Source organism: Triticum aestivum, chromosome 5A (genome assembly GCF_018294505.1).
Source record: "Triticum aestivum cultivar Chinese Spring chromosome 5A, IWGSC CS RefSeq v2.1, whole genome shotgun sequence".
In the NCBI taxonomy this organism is placed as follows: Eukaryota; Viridiplantae; Streptophyta; class Magnoliopsida; order Poales; family Poaceae; genus Triticum; species Triticum aestivum.
The window spans coordinates 179,733,509-179,748,758 of record NC_057806.1 but is presented as its reverse complement, the minus strand read 5'-3'; the positions used below and the strand labels follow the sequence as shown (position 1 = coordinate 179,748,758).

Sequence of the window (15,250 nt, the reverse complement as noted above, 5' to 3'; positions counted from 1 at the left end):
GTGGCCTTCTCTCCGTCAAGGTCTTCAGGTGCTTTGGGACCCATGCAAGGTGCTGCGTGGAGAGCTCTTCTGATAGTGAAGACTCCTCCTCGGGCAGGAGTGACGAGGAGGACAGCGGCAGCGACAACGAGGGTAGTAGGCGGCAGGATGATGGGTCCGATTAGGTGTCGGGTGCCGCTCTGTGCGGCACCGGCGACCCCATCATCCGCGTCACCGGCTCCCTGAACTTCTTGGGGCCGTCTCCTTGGGCGGCTGGCATTGGGAGGCTGCGGAAGAGGAAGAGGGTGGGCGGCAAGGCCGTCAAGTCGGAGTACGTGGGCACCGACGCCTTCGACGCGTGTTGACGTCCTGCCTCCTCATCTTCGAGCTGTGCTTCCGCGCCGCCATCACTATCCAGCCTTTGGACGGCCACCAAGATGTTCTCTTGGTGTCTTCTGCCACCTGTAGCTCGCCTAGGTGCTCCTTTTGTCTCTTTCGCCTCCTTGACCCGCCTCCTGAGGAGAGGGACAAGAAAGGGATTACAGGCACCTTATCTCTTTTTAGTTTGTAAGCCTTCGGGCCTTTGTTGAATTTAAAACTTGTAATCCCATCATTCATGTTTTTCATTCCCTATGGATTGTACCTGAATGGAATGTTTTTAATGAAAAAGGGATGCTTACTGGGTCATTTGTTTGCGGGTGGAACCCACGACAAGGAGTAAATCCTTGATATCTTCAAGATAAACATTTCCTTGCCCGGCAACAAGCCTTGCCGTCTCCCCACTTCGCTCAACCTTCCTCACGCCTTTGGCGGAGGCAGGGATGAGGCGGGTTCAGGCTCCTTGTTTCATCCTTTTGCTGCCGCGACTACGACCAAACTTGGCCCCAGGAACGAGCCCTAGGGCCTAGAGTTATGGGAGCACGGTAACTTAGGGGAAAACGAGGTTTCACATACCTCAGTCCATAATGGAATGCATGATAAGGGATGAAGAACTTATCTGAAGCTGCAGCCCCCGGCAACCCTAGTTCGCCGTGGGTGAATCTTTGCTCTTGTAGCCCCTCGGTAATACTGGCTTGCCGGGGGCTAGATGCTGGTCTGTTCATCTTCTTTTCCTCCCCAAGTGGTTCGGCACGGATATCCATGTGTCTTGTGAACCAAAGAAGACGAAAGAAAGACAAGGAGACGCACACTCGACCTCTAAGCTAGGGGTTAGTCGCCGCTAAGCACTATCAACCCTAACCAAGGACGAGACTCGACCTAGCATGCATGCTATAACTCAGGGCGCCAGCCTTCATTTACTTATGCTCAGGGTCTGCGCCTGGCTTTGTACAAAGGGTTACATGCGTCATCGGCAATGCTCGTACAAAAGGTGGCTTGCCGGGGGCCTGGCAAGCTGCGCCTTATGGGTAAAACTTGCGAAGATGCTCAATGTTCCAGGAGTTACTCACCGGAACGGCATCTTCGGTCTCCAGGCGGACTGTGCTGGGCCTGGTGACTCGTATTACCCGATAAGGGCCTTCCACTTCGGCGTCAACTTGTTGGAATTTTTGGCCGATTGAACGTGCCGAAGAACAAGGTCGCCTTCCTCAAAGATTCGGGCATGAACCTTGCAGCTATGGTAGCGGCGCAAGGCTTGCTGGTAGCGCGCTGCTCTCACAGCCGCCCGAAGACGATCTTCCTCAAGGAGCGTTGCGTCATCTTGGCGCAGTTGCTCTTGCTCAAGCTCATCATAAGCGAGTACTCGAGGTGACCCGTATATGAGTTCAGTGGGGAGAACTGCTTCTGCCCCGTATACTAGGGCAAAGGTGTCTGGCCGGTGGCTCAATTTGGTGTCGTTCTGATTGACCAAAGAACTGCCAGTAATTCATCAATCCAGCGCCTTCCACTCTTGTGCAGCCGGTCAAAGGTCTTTGTCCTTAATCCCCGCAGTACTTCAGCGTTTGCCCTCTTAGCTTGACCATTGCTTCGTGGGTGAGCAACGGAAGCGAAACAGACTTTGCTGCCGAGGTCTTGGGTATATTGCATGAAGGTGAGGCTTGTGAACTGTGTACCGTTCTCGGTGATGACCCTGTTGGGTACACCAAAACTGCACACTAGTCCCTTGAAGAATTTGACGGCTGACTGAGCTGTGACCTTCCTCACTTCTTCCACCTCTGTCCACTTTGTGAACTTGTCGATTGCGACGTACAAGTACTCAAAGCCCCCGGCAGCGCGAGGGAAAGTGCCCAGTATGTCGAACCCCCAGACCGAGAAGGGCCAGGAGAGGGAATGGTTTGAACGGCTTGAGCTGGCTGATGAAGCTTCTTTGAATGGAACTGACATGCTTCACACCTGGTGACTAGTGTCGTCACATCCTGGAGGGCGGTGGGCCAGAAGAAGCCTTGCCGAAACGCTTTGCCGGCAAGGGCACTTGACCCGATGTGGGATCTATCACTACACCACGAACCCCTCTATAACTACCCATACCTTCTAATGAAATAGCCATGTGTTGTTGGGATTGCCGCTACCACTTCCCATGACTAATAATCACTCCCTACGACAATTAAGGAAATATCATTTTCCAAAATAAAAATAAAGGAAACAACCTACTTCCTCCCGATAGGTAGGCACACCGCACAAGTTGCCCCCACCTACCTTCGTTCTATCGTGTGATCCCTGATCCAGATTCCTCCTATTCGTCTCCGTCCTCGCCGCCTCAACTACGCCCCGTGATCTCGATGTCGAGGACTTCCCCATCTCTCCAGCACCTCCCTCCACTCCCACCCAGACAAATCCAGGATACGCCCCCAAATGCCAACCCTGCGGCATCGACGGAGCGTGACAATGTCGACCGCCCGGCGAGGCGGCGACTTGCCGGACTAGATGGTGCGGAACCTTCTAGAGCAGGAGAGTCTTCATCGGAGGCAAGACCACCTACAGCTCCTTCATCTCCATCCTCGTAGCCGCCGTCAGCTTGTTCGTGCTTGTCCACCGATTCTGCCAGTAACACATCCTCGCCAAGGACTTCTCCAACCTCAACGCCATGGTAATTTTGTATTCTCTCGCCTCTCTCTTTGCTTGCTGCCAGTTCACTCGATCAGCCTAGGTTGTTGGTATTTGCGAGACAGGCAAACACTCATGCTGGCTATTAAAATGGAGACTTTCAATTTTGGGTGTTTTCATAGGTATGTGGTACTACTTTGTGATATGTGGCTGGTTGATGAACGCTGTATATTCCCAATCCTTTGGAACAGAGATTCTACTTGCGTTGGTTAGATGCTGGATTTCATCTTATACCTTCCTTGGAAGGTGACAACAGAAGATAAGGTCTGCGACTGGAAAATAAGTATGCTGTTTGGGCATTTTCATTTTAATATGTTCTGCTGATGACCGAATTTGTGTGAAGATTAAGGTGTCTACCTTGTAGAAAAAAATACCAATCATCTAGCAATTTCCTTTAAGTATTATAGTATTCCTGATCCACCGTTGTGGTTGTTGGCTTGCGCCGTTGTGTATGTACACGCTAATGACCAGCTGGCCGCAGCTAATTACTCATTATCCCATATGTTAATGAACTAGGATGAAATTAGATAATCCCAAAGCCAACAAGCAATAGCGCATGTACGATCGTGGCTGGCTTATTTTGATCGATGAATCGATCAGATCATGACCTATGTATATGCATGTTCAGCACTTTCACCGGCTGGATATAGTAACTTCAGTTCAGATTTGATTGTGGCTGTCATCCTAGAGTGTAGTAGCAGCTGCTGCTAGCAGCCTAACGCTGGAGCACTTGGTGTAGCGCCGCGGCATTGGTCTTCACAACAGTGTGTTTGCTGCGCACCGTCTTCCACGACGCGTTGATCTTCAGAGTCTTTGAACCTGGCGTCACAACTCATGTGAGTCAACCTTAAACTTAAGGTATATCATTACAAATTTATATTGTTGTTAGGACTTTTAAAGATTGCCAGTCAGTGTTTTTGTTCAATCTACTTAAATGTGCTAGCAAGTGCTTGTGAAATGAATCCATCATTCTTTACAGGACAAAAATTTCCTACATATTCATCTTTGGGAGTAGGGGTGCAGAGCGGCGTGCCGTGAAGTCCCAGAAAAGTGCCCAGCTAGTGCAAAATACTCTAACGCACTCTGATCAAGCTAAAACAGAATTTTCTCATTTTGAACCGGAAGTGGGGCGGATCGGGCACCGCCCTGCATCCCTATTTGGGAGAAAGTTCAGGGCATATATAGCGGGCTACTTCTGTAGAAGGAGGTACAACATGAATAATGTTGGATTGCTGTAGGTGATTTAGGTGACATCATCTGTAGTGTAATTCAAAAAATCATGTTGAAAAAGATTTTGTATTCACTCAGATTACTATTGTTGTCAATCATATATATATATATATATATTTAAATGAAAATCACTAGAAAACACACTTGTTAACATTTAGTACAGCCACCTGATTTAGCTTTGTGCGAATTATTTTCTATCAACTTCAATTATTTCTGGACATTTTTAAATCTCTGCATTTATATATGCACTGTTTTGGTAACTTTAGATCTGTGTTTGCAATGAAGCATGCTCTATTTGTCGGCGGACATATTTTTTGGGCCTTTACCTCCTTCATTACATTGTTTGTAAGGTGTTTATTAACTAATTAACATATGAATGGTCTATTCATAAGGCTCTCTTTTCTTTGTCTATAGAGTTGAGTGCTATGGCTGGGACTGTAAAGAAGTGTTCAAATTATGATAGATCAAAGCCCTTCACAGGTGATGACGTATGTTGGATGATGGAATGATTATTCTGTTCTGGTGCTTGCTTTGACTTGGGTGTTCAGAGAAGTAAAACTTTGAACTAACATCTTTAGTGAAGCAACATATTGTATCTGAAGTGAAACTTTCTCTTTGATATGGAGATGCGAGCATCAAACTAACATCCATCTAAAGATAAGGTATGCTCATTTCTCTACTATTTGGAAATCAACATGCATGGTTGAGCAACAATTTATTATTGATCATTCATTTTGCAATATGAATGCTCATTGTAGTTCCTGCTTAGCTTGGGAAATCTAAACAAGAATGTTTCTCTTTCTACACTCCAAAGTACACCGACCTAGAATATAAAACAAAAATTGAGGGTGTTGAACTTGGTAATTGATTCTTGGTCGATACAACCACTAAAACAAACCTATTGTACATATAGAAAGATGAACTATCACATAGCCTGCAAGCTTCATATGTTGCTCTTTGTTTGAATTTTACTGCCCTATTACCTTGATTTTATTTTTTTGGCACCTTATTTTCCCCATTTCTTTGTTGTTGTAGATTGCCAATATAAATCAATGATGCATGGCTCGGAAGTTGGTTGCAAAATCACGAAGGTGGCTACTACTCGATAGTTTTAGATTAGGTTATTAGAATGTCATTCAAGTCAATGTTTGAAACATTATGTTTTAGATGGCTGGCATGTTGATTGCAAGGTTGAGAATCAGACTACTACTAGATAGTTTCACATACTGTAATCTTTGTATCATGCTCTTTGTAAAGCAACCGAGTTGATTTAATATATGTGACCTTTCTAATTATTATATTTGTGTCTCCTATGCACTATCAACATTAACATAATAATTTAGAATTTTTATATGCAAAATAAATTAATTGTCCAAGCTATGCTTCTAGGAATTATAAGGATCTTTTTCTGGGCAGCCACCAATGCATACAGAGTGTTGTTAAGCTCTAGCTCTATACGTTGCCGCCTTACAACACATATTCATGCTGCTTACCACCGCATTTATATATGTTGTTGTAGACCTTTGCAAGGCCACCAACAACAACGCATATAAATCCGTTGGTGTAGACCTTAGCAACGCTTATATGGACATACGACAACACATCAATGCGTTGCTTAAGGGGGTTCCACATATGCCTCCATGTATCTCCGCCAACAGCCCCAGTCCTTCCACTCGAGGGATACACTTCAATTTCATGCCGTTCGGCCTCTTTTTGTACTGGACGTCATCGACGAACTAGTACATAGTAGAGCGACGGGCTACTTTTTCCGCTTCTTCCTGCTCCTCAGGAAGTTCCCTTATTTGGAGGAATCGGACGGTATGCTGTGCCCAAGCTGGAGCCTGGGGCTCGACGGCGAGGACTAAAGGCGTTTCCTCCGCTACAGGAGCGGTTGTCTCGACGGCAAGAGCTTGATGCTCCGCCGGAGCTAGCTGTCCCATGGCGGGCTCAGTATCTCCGCAACATCCTTACCGGCGGCTTTGGGGAGCTCGGCGGGAAAGTACTTGCCGGGCCCTGATTTCCTCCTCTTGTTTTGGTCTGTTGATGGATCAACGGATGGCTGAGTTAGCTGAAGCACAAAGGTACCTGGTTCCACAGGTAGCTTGAGGGCAGCGCGTTTTGACAGGTAATCGGCGATATCATTCTCCACTCGGGGAACGTATTCTGCCTGTATACCGTCAAAACGCTCTTCCAGCTTTCTCACTTCATCGACGTAGGCCTTCATCAACGGGCTCTGGTAATCCTTGTTGACTTGCTTAACGACAAGTTGCGAGTCGCCTCTGACGACGAGTTTCTTGATTCCAAGGTCGGCCACGATCCTAAGATCGGCAAGCAGCCCTTCGTACTCAGCCGTATTGTTTGTTGACACCTCCCTGGGGAAGTGGATCTGGATCACGTACTTGAGGTGCTCTCTGGTGGGCGCGACAAGCAGTACGCCTGCCCCGGCGCCCTGTAAGGAGAAAGCTCCGTCAAAGTACATGATCCAGTCGCAACTTGCCTCCTTGCCGGGGAGAGCAGTCTCTTGGGCTTCTTCGTCAGGCGTCGCGGTCCATTCTGCAATGAACTCCGCCAGGACTCGGCTTTGAATCGTCGAGGTACTCTCAAACTTGAGGCCAAAGCTAGACAGTTCCAGTGCCCACTCTATGATCCTTCCCATTGCGTCTGGATTGTGCAATATCCATTGTAGAGGGAGGCGAGTTACGACAGTGATTTCGTGCACCTGGAAGTAGTGACGCAGCTTCCTCGAGGCCATAAGAAGGCCAAAGAGCAGTTTCTGCATAGCGGAGTACCTTGATATAGCCCCTGCAGAAGGGAGCTAACAAAGTAGACCGAGTGCTGCATCATCTTCTTCCTTGGCGGCACTGCAACCGGTTGCGCTGTCTCGGCATCGGGCTCCGTCGCTGCTATTACCTTATCATCAATTTCTCTCTGCGCCACTAGTGCGGTGCTGACCACCTGGTTCGTTGCCGCCAGGTACAGCAGCAACGGTTCATGTGGCCTAGGCGCAACTAGTATTGGCGCGGAGGAGAGGTACCTCTTCAAATCTTGTAATGCTGCTTCGGCTTCTGGTGTCCACTCCATTGGGCCCGCCTTTTTCAAAACCTTGAAAAAGGGAAGGGTCCACTCGGCGGACTTGGAGATGAACCTGCTCATGGCGGCAACGCAACCGGCAAGACGACGCACGTCCTTGACTCGCTTGGGTGCTTCAATCTGCTCTATAGCTTTGATCTTGTCCGGATTGGCCTCTATCCCACGCTGTGACACAAAGAACCCGAGAAGCTTGCCAGACAGGACGCCGAAGACGCACTTCTCAGGGTTCAGCTTGAGATTGATCTTGCGTAGGTTTGCAGATGTTTCTTGTAAATCTGATATGAGGGTTGCCCTGTTCTTGGTTTTGACCACTATATCATCCATATAGGCTTCCATATTTCTATGGAGCTGGGGTTCAAAACCAATCTGGACCGCCCTTGCAAACGTTGAACCAGCACTCTTCAACCCGAAAGGCATCCGTATAAAGCAATACATACCACATGGGGTGATGAATGTCGTTTTCTCTTCATCTTCCCTTGCCATGAAGATCAGGTGGTAGCCGGAGTAGGCATCGAGGAATGACAACATATCACACCCAGCTGTGGAGTCAACAATCTGGTCGATGCGCAACAACGGGAAGGGGTCTTTGGGACAAGCCTTATTAATATCTGTGTAATCAATACACAACCTCCACTTCCCATTTGCCTTGCGCACTACCACCGGATTGGACAACCACGTTGGATGGAGCACTCCTCTTACCAAACCCACTGCTTCTAGTTTCCGGATCTGCCCTATGATGAACTCTTATCGTTCCAAAGCTTGCTTTCTGACCTTCTGCTTGACGGGCCGCGCATGAGGACAGACAGCAAGGTGGTGCTCAATCACCTTCCTGGGAACGCCGGGGATGTCGGATGCTTGCCAGGCAAACACATCAACATTCGCCCGCAGGAAGGTGACGAGCGCGTCTTCCTATTTGTCGTCAAGGGTGGAGCTTACGGTAAAAGCTCCTCCCGTGCCGTCCTCCTTGATAGAAACCTTCTTGGTTCCCGGCGGTGTGGCCCTGGACTTCTTGTTTATGTCGGCGGAGCTCTCTGGCACGTCCTCCTTGATAGAAACCTTCTTGGTTCCCGGCGGTGTGGCCCTGGACTTCTTATTTCTGTCGGCGGAGCTCTCTGGCACGTTCTCAATGGGAGCACCACACTCCGAAGAGGTGCGCTTGCCGGAGTGGGTGCCTGAGGTCTCATCGGTCTTCTTCTTTTGCCTTCCCGGGGCTCCAACGGCAGGAGCAAGCGCCTTGGCAGTGGCGGCTGCTGCAACTGCTTGTTCATAGAGTTGGTCAGCGCAAATTAGCGCATCCTTCTTGTCTGAGGGGACGGTGATGATCGTCACAGGCCCCGGCATCTTCAGGGTGTTGTAGGCGTAATGTGACGCCGCCATGAACTTGGCCAGCGCTGGGCGGCCAAGGATCCCGTTGTAAGGCAAGGGGATCTTGGCACCGTCGAACACAACCCTTTCTGTCCTGTAGTTCAGATCGCTCCCAAAAGTCACGGGCAACGTGACCTTTCCCTTAGGTTGACTTCTTCCCGGGTTGACCCCCTGAAACGTGCTCGTCTCTTCGAGGTCTTCATCAAGAATCTGCAATTTCTCGATCATGACAGGCGAGATTAAGTTCAGACCGGCCCCGCCATCGACTAGCATCTTTGTCACCTTGAGGTTGCGTATTGTTGGTGAAACCAACAATGGCAAGCACCCGACTGCAGTAGTGCGATCAGGGTGATCCTCAGTGTCAAAAATGATAGGTGTGCTGGACCACTTCAGCGGCCTTTGGGCATCAAACGACGGTTCCGCCGCTGTAATCTCACGCGCCCACTGTTTAAGCTGGCGGTGAGAGGTATGCAGCAAGGCGCCGCCATCGACGCACATGGCCTCTGTAGCTTTCTGAAATCCTTGGTCACCAGACTCATCATCCTCTTCGTGATCATCGTCTTCTGGCTTTTTGTCACGGCCCCGGGTGGGCCTCTCCCGCTGTTTATCTTTGCCGCGATGGCTCGCCTGGCCGTCATGCTTCTTGCCGGACCCCTCAGCACCGTCCTGGCCTTTCTCCTTGTCCCGCCTCTCATATTCAGCCCTCTTCTTCTCAGCAAGGAGCTCAACCTGTCGGCAGTTCTGGAGATCATGGCCTTTGGCGCGATGGATCTTGCAGTATTGCTTGTCGGAGTTTCCTGGCTTCTCGGCAGCCGCCAAGGCCCGGCAGGCGACACATCCAGCAATTTCCTTGCCGGGGTCATCTGCCTTGGTTTTCTTGGCGGAGCCGGAGTCGCCAGATCCCTCGACGGCAAGCACAACTTTACCTTTCCACTTCCTATTGTGGCGCCGGCCTTTCTTCACCGGGGCGGCAGTATCCTCATCTGAGGAGTCGGTTTCCATGCCGGCATCTTCACCGGGGTACTTCCTTCCCTCTTCAGCCCGGGCACATTTGTCAGCAAGAACATAGAGTTCTGCCACATCTTTCACCTTGTTCATCGCCAGTTCTTCGCGCATCTTGCGGTTACGCACGTTCTGATGGAACGCGCTGATGATGGCGGCAGGGTGAACATCAGGGATATTGTATTGTACCCGGCTGAAACTCTGTATATACTTGCACAGACTCTCACCTCCCTTCTGGGGAATGACATGCAGGTCGCTTGCTTGGCCGTGGGCTTGGTGACCCCCGGTAAAGGCGCCCACAAACTCATGGCACAAATCTGACCAGGAGGAAATAGAGTCTACCGGCAAGTGCATCAACCACGATATGGCGTTAGGTTTAAGAGCCAATGGAAAGTAATTCGCAAGCACCTTATCATCGCAGGCTCCGGTGGCTTGCATCGCGATGGTGTAGATGCTGAGGAACTCAAACGGGTGAGTCTTGCCGCTGTACTTTTCACCAATATGAGGTTTGAAGGTGCGGTGAGTGGGCCACTAGAACTGCCGCAACTCACGGGTAAAAGCCGGACAGCCTATCTCGTAAGGTAGGCCTCCAGGGCTCTCCGGGGCCGGGTGGTTCACAGCAGGCCCTGCTCACCTGTCTGACTGGTGGCGCGCTCCGCGCCGGCGCTCGATAGTGGTTCGAGCGTCTTCATGGGCTCGCTCTCGTAGAACTTGGCGCTGGTCACAGTGGGTCCGCAGGTCAGACGATGCTATGGAGATGGCGTCGCCCGCGATGTCGCGACGAGCCGGCGCCCGCGGTACCGGATGGGGAAGAGGTGAATGCACTGTGGTCGCGGCGCCGCCAGCTTTTCTGCCACTGGTCCGCGGGACTCCATCGGAGCGTCGACCCAGGGGCCTCACCGGACTTGGTTCGTCTTTGTTGGACACCGCAACAAGGCTTCGGATAGTGGCTCTCCATTCGTCGAGTTTCCCCGTAGTGGGAGGAAAATCGAGGAGCAACTGCGCGCACGCCAGGGCCTCTGCTGGCTTCGGCGGCAGCGAAACCTGCACGGATCGCGACGCGCTTCGACTTCTGACCATGTCAGAAGGAGCTCTATCATGACCCCGCGGTCGCATGCCGCTTTCACCAGCGCCTCGGCGAGTGGGCAGGTCTTCTACGTCCCGGGAGCGGCGCTCGGGGAGCTTCCCGCGGCGACGCCCGGGGTCTTCGGCGTGATTACGCCGTTCGTCGCGCGCTGCCTGGGAGGAGCGCGCTGTTGACGCCGGCGTGGGAGTCTTGGAGGCCCTCGCATCGCCTTCGGGCGGGGCGGCGATGACCTTGGAAGGCCCCGCTCCACCTGCGAAGGACTTGGCTCCGCCTTTGGATTTGGCGACGTGTGGCCCGTTACCAGGCACACAAACATCGCCGCCTCCCAAACTCCGGCTGCTGGGATGGTGTTGGTGTTCGCGAGCAGCGCCCCGGGTCCTCTCTGCGACCGGTCCGCTGCTCGCCCGCGTCGGGACAGGCTGTCCGGCTTCCGACTGGCCAACCGCCACCGTCGTCTTCTTCTTGGGCGCCATGATGATGATGAAGCGCCGAACTAACTGCTAGAGCCGATTCTCACAACTGTGCCCCCTACCTGGTGCGCCAAAGATGTCGGTGGGAACGACACCTATGGGATCACGAGAATCCCTACTACGGTTAGCGGGGCACGGGGTCGTGAGAATAGAGGATCAAGCAGGTAGCACACGGTTCATTTATCCAGGTTCGGGCCGCAAGGATGCATAAAACCCTACTCCTGCTTTGGTGGATTGTGTATTTGTGTTCTTGAGCTAGCTATGGGGCGTGAGGAGCTCCAAATAGCCGAATCCCTCTCCTGGTCGCCTTGGGCCTCCTTTTATAGGAAAAGGGGTGGCCATAGTGGCACACAGGAGGTGGAAAGGGAACAGTGATGCGAGGTTATCCCTCGCATTACATGACAAGGCACATTTAATGCGTCTTGCTTAGGTGTCCTTGCTTTATCGGGGACGGGGGAGAGATCTGCCTCGTCCGTCGTCGCCGCTCCTTCTTGTGTCGACACGCGCCCTGGCCAGCGACGCCTGCGATGCCACGTAGGTAGGTAGGCAGCTGAGGTGGCGCAGTGGTGGGTCTTCACAAAGATCTGCATGCCGCCACGCAGGTGCCTGCCCAGCTGGTTGGGTCGGCAGCTGCATGCATGCGGTGGTGGAGGCTCAGTCGGCGTGGGCCTGACGGTGGCCCTGCGGGTGTCCTCGGCAAGGGCCTTGCCAGGGCCCCGGCAAGGGCCTTGCCGAGGCGCCTGCTGTCATCCCCGGCAAGGCGCTTGCCGGGGGCCTTGTGGTCTTCCTCGGCCGGGATCCCGCCAAGGGTTGTCGTATCCTTAGTGCGTATCCGGTCTTGGACGTCTTCACAAAGATCTGCATGTTGCCACGGGGATGTCCCCTGAATCCTTGCCCTTTGGGGGCAGTGGACTCAAGGGTGATTCGCTCCGTAGGCGCAGGATGAGTCGCCGCGGTAAGGGTCTTGCCGGGGCTGTTAGAACAGTCTCCCGGCAAGGATCTTGCCGGGGGAGTCCGCTTCGTCCTCTTTGTTCTTTGTGGTCTTGGTCTTGGCGTCGCAGTTCTCTTGAGCTTCGGTCTTACCCTGGCTCACCTCCCTTGCCTTGCTTGGTGTGGTGGTGCCCGCGGCTCAAACTGCCCGTGCACAATTATAGGGATACAAAAGGTGTACCCCTCTTTTTGTACATCGGCACATTTTATCACGCATATGTTAAAAATGAGAATTGTTTTCCTGAGCATAAAAGTTCCAATTTTTCAGCAAGATCAAATCAACTATCACCATACACAATACCAAAGGTCTTACATGGCACTTTATTGAAACGAAAGCAAAAAAACAAGATTACTACAGTAGACTAATCAAGTTAACACACAAAAATAGTAGGTAAAATTGTTGGGTTGTTTCCCAACAAATGCTTTTCTTTAATGCCTTTCTAGCTAGGCATGATGAGTTTGATGATGCTCGCATGAGAATAGTAATTGAAACATGAAAAATAGCATCACGAATCATATGGCAAGCACATTTAAGTTTAACCCACTTCCTATGCATAGGGATTTTGTGAGCAAACAATTTATTGGAACAAAAATCAACTAGCATAGGAAGGCAAAACAAGCAAAACTTCAAGATTTTCCACACATAGAGAGGAAACTTGATATTATTGGGATATGTAGAGGCATATGTTCCTCTCTCATAATAATTTTCAGTGGCATCATGAATGAATTCAACAATATAACTATCACATAAAGAATTCTTTTCATGATCCAGAAGCATAGAAATTTTATTACTCTCCACATAAGCAAATTTATTCTCATGAATAGTAGTGGGAGCAAACTCAACAAAATAACTATCATGGGATTGAAAATTTGAATCATGATGACAAATTTTGTGGATATTATTACTCTTTATAGAATACATGTCATCACCATAATGATCATAGATAACAACTTTGTTGTCATAATCAATTGAAACCTCTTCCAAAATAGTGGATTCATCACTAAATAAAGTCATGACCTCACCGAATCCACTTTCATCATTATAATCATCATAAATAGGAGGCATGATTTCATCATAATAATTTTTCTCATCAAAACTTGGAGGGCTAAAAATATAATCTTCATCAAACATAGCATCCCCAAGCTTATGGCTTTGCATATCGTTAGCATCATGGATATTCAAAGAATTCATACTAATAACATTGCAATCATGCTCATCATTCAAATACTTTGTGCCAAACATTTTATTGACTTCTTCTTCTAACAATTGAGCACAATTTTCCGAACCATCATTTTCAAGAAAGATATTATAAAGATGATCAATAATATGATGCAACCTCAATTCCATTTTTTAGTTTTCTTTTATAAAGAAAACTAGTGATAAAACAAGAAATTAAAAGATTTGATTGCAAGATCTAAAGATATACCTTCAAGCACTCACCTCCTGGCAACGGCGCCAGAAAAGAGCTTCCTTGACGGGATGTGAGTGCCGCTTACCTAACCTCCCCGGCAACGGCGCCAGAAAAGAGCTTGATGTCTACTATGCAACTTTATTCTTGTAGACAAGTGTTGGGCCTCCAAGCGTAGAGTTTTGTAGGACAGTAGCAATTTTCCCTCAAGTGGATGACCTAATGTTTATCAATCCATGGGAGGCGTAGTGTAACATCCCAAAATTCTAAATTTCGGAATGTTATAATAAATAGATAGATTTGATTGATTGTTGATTGATTGAGTGTAATTCGAAACTTTTTGAAATTTAAATGAGAGGGAATAAAAGGACTTTCCCAAACTTTCATCTTTGCTTTTCTGATCTCCATGAATTCAAATTCTTTTCAAATACAAAACCCTTGAGTGAAGATGATATGACTTCTTCTGTTTAATTAAATGAAAGGGTATTTGAAAATATTTCAATTCATAAACTTCATGCAACTCAATGATTTTCATGAGAGAAGATAAAATGACTTCTTTAAAACATATGAAATATGAGTCGAGAGTTTCAAAGAATTAAATTCAAAGTTCTTTTGAATTTATTTTCAATTTGGAGTTATTTGAGTTTTATTCAAATTAGTTTTCTCCAAAAATAAAATATATGGAAAATAGGGTAACCTGATTCCCTACATCAAAAAATTGGAGTGAAATAAATTTGGATGAATTTTGGTTTTTTAAAATGATTTTTACTGGATTTTACTAGAGCAGAAGAACTCTTTGCTTTATTTGAATTTGTGTGGATTTTATTTGGCACTATAAAAATGTATGTTGTAGAAAATCTTTTTCTGCAAATTGTGGTATATTATATGCCTATATAATATTCTATTTCTATTTGTTTTTATCTATTTTGTTTGTCTGAAAAAAAATCGTTATTTAAAAAACACTTTTCTCCGCCGACTGGGCCAGCCCAGCCGAAGCCAGGCCAAGGCCCAGCGCGCCACCGCCTTCGTCCCTGACCCCCGTGCGCGACCCGGACTCGCCGGAGTCCGAGCGCCGCCTGCCTCCGGCCGCCCCCTTCCCCAAGCTGGCGTCGCCCCGACCCCGCCTTTAAAAGGCCGAGGCCCCGAGCCCTTCCTCTCTGCTCGCGCCGCCTCGCGTCCTCTCGCTTCGCGCCGGTGCCCTCGCAGATCACCGCCGCCACGGCCAGATCCGTCGTTGCTGCCGAACGCGGCTGCCGCTTGCACTCGCCGCCGCTGCACCACCGCCACCGCGCCGCGCTTCTCCTGCTCGCCTCGCTGCCGCGCTGCCGCTGCAGTCCCACGCCGCATCCACCGCCGCCCGCGCAGCGCAGCCCCGCCACCGACCTCGCCGGAGCCGCCGCTGTCGACAAACTGTCGCTGTGGTTTTCCTACCCGAACCGGTAACTAACCGTCCCGGTTTATTTCCTATTAGGGTTCGGTTTTTCATTTTTAGCCGGTTTATTATCTTAGGTTAACTTATTCTACGAGCATTCGTTAGCTAGGGTTCGGTAGCGAACGATTTTCATTCGTTCGCGATCGGTAACGAA

The 15,250-nt window shown here is 49.4% G+C and overlaps 1 long non-coding RNA gene across 5 annotated transcripts; it reads left to right on the top strand.

Moving 5' to 3' along the window:
• Positions 1-2,590: 2,590 nt before the first annotated feature.
• Positions 2,591-5,549, top strand: LOC123102752 (uncharacterized). 5 transcript variants are annotated; one of them, XR_006449269.1, is made up of 4 exons: positions 2,591-3,857; positions 4,001-4,228; positions 4,666-4,913; positions 5,287-5,549. It is a non-coding gene; the product is annotated as an uncharacterized lncRNA (long non-coding RNA). The 5 variants fall into 5 exon arrangements; XR_006449271.1 differs by having other exon boundaries at positions 2,591-3,879; XR_006449272.1 differs by lacking the exon at positions 4,001-4,228 and having other exon boundaries at positions 2,595-3,879.
• Positions 5,550-15,250: the final 9,701 nt, after the last annotated feature.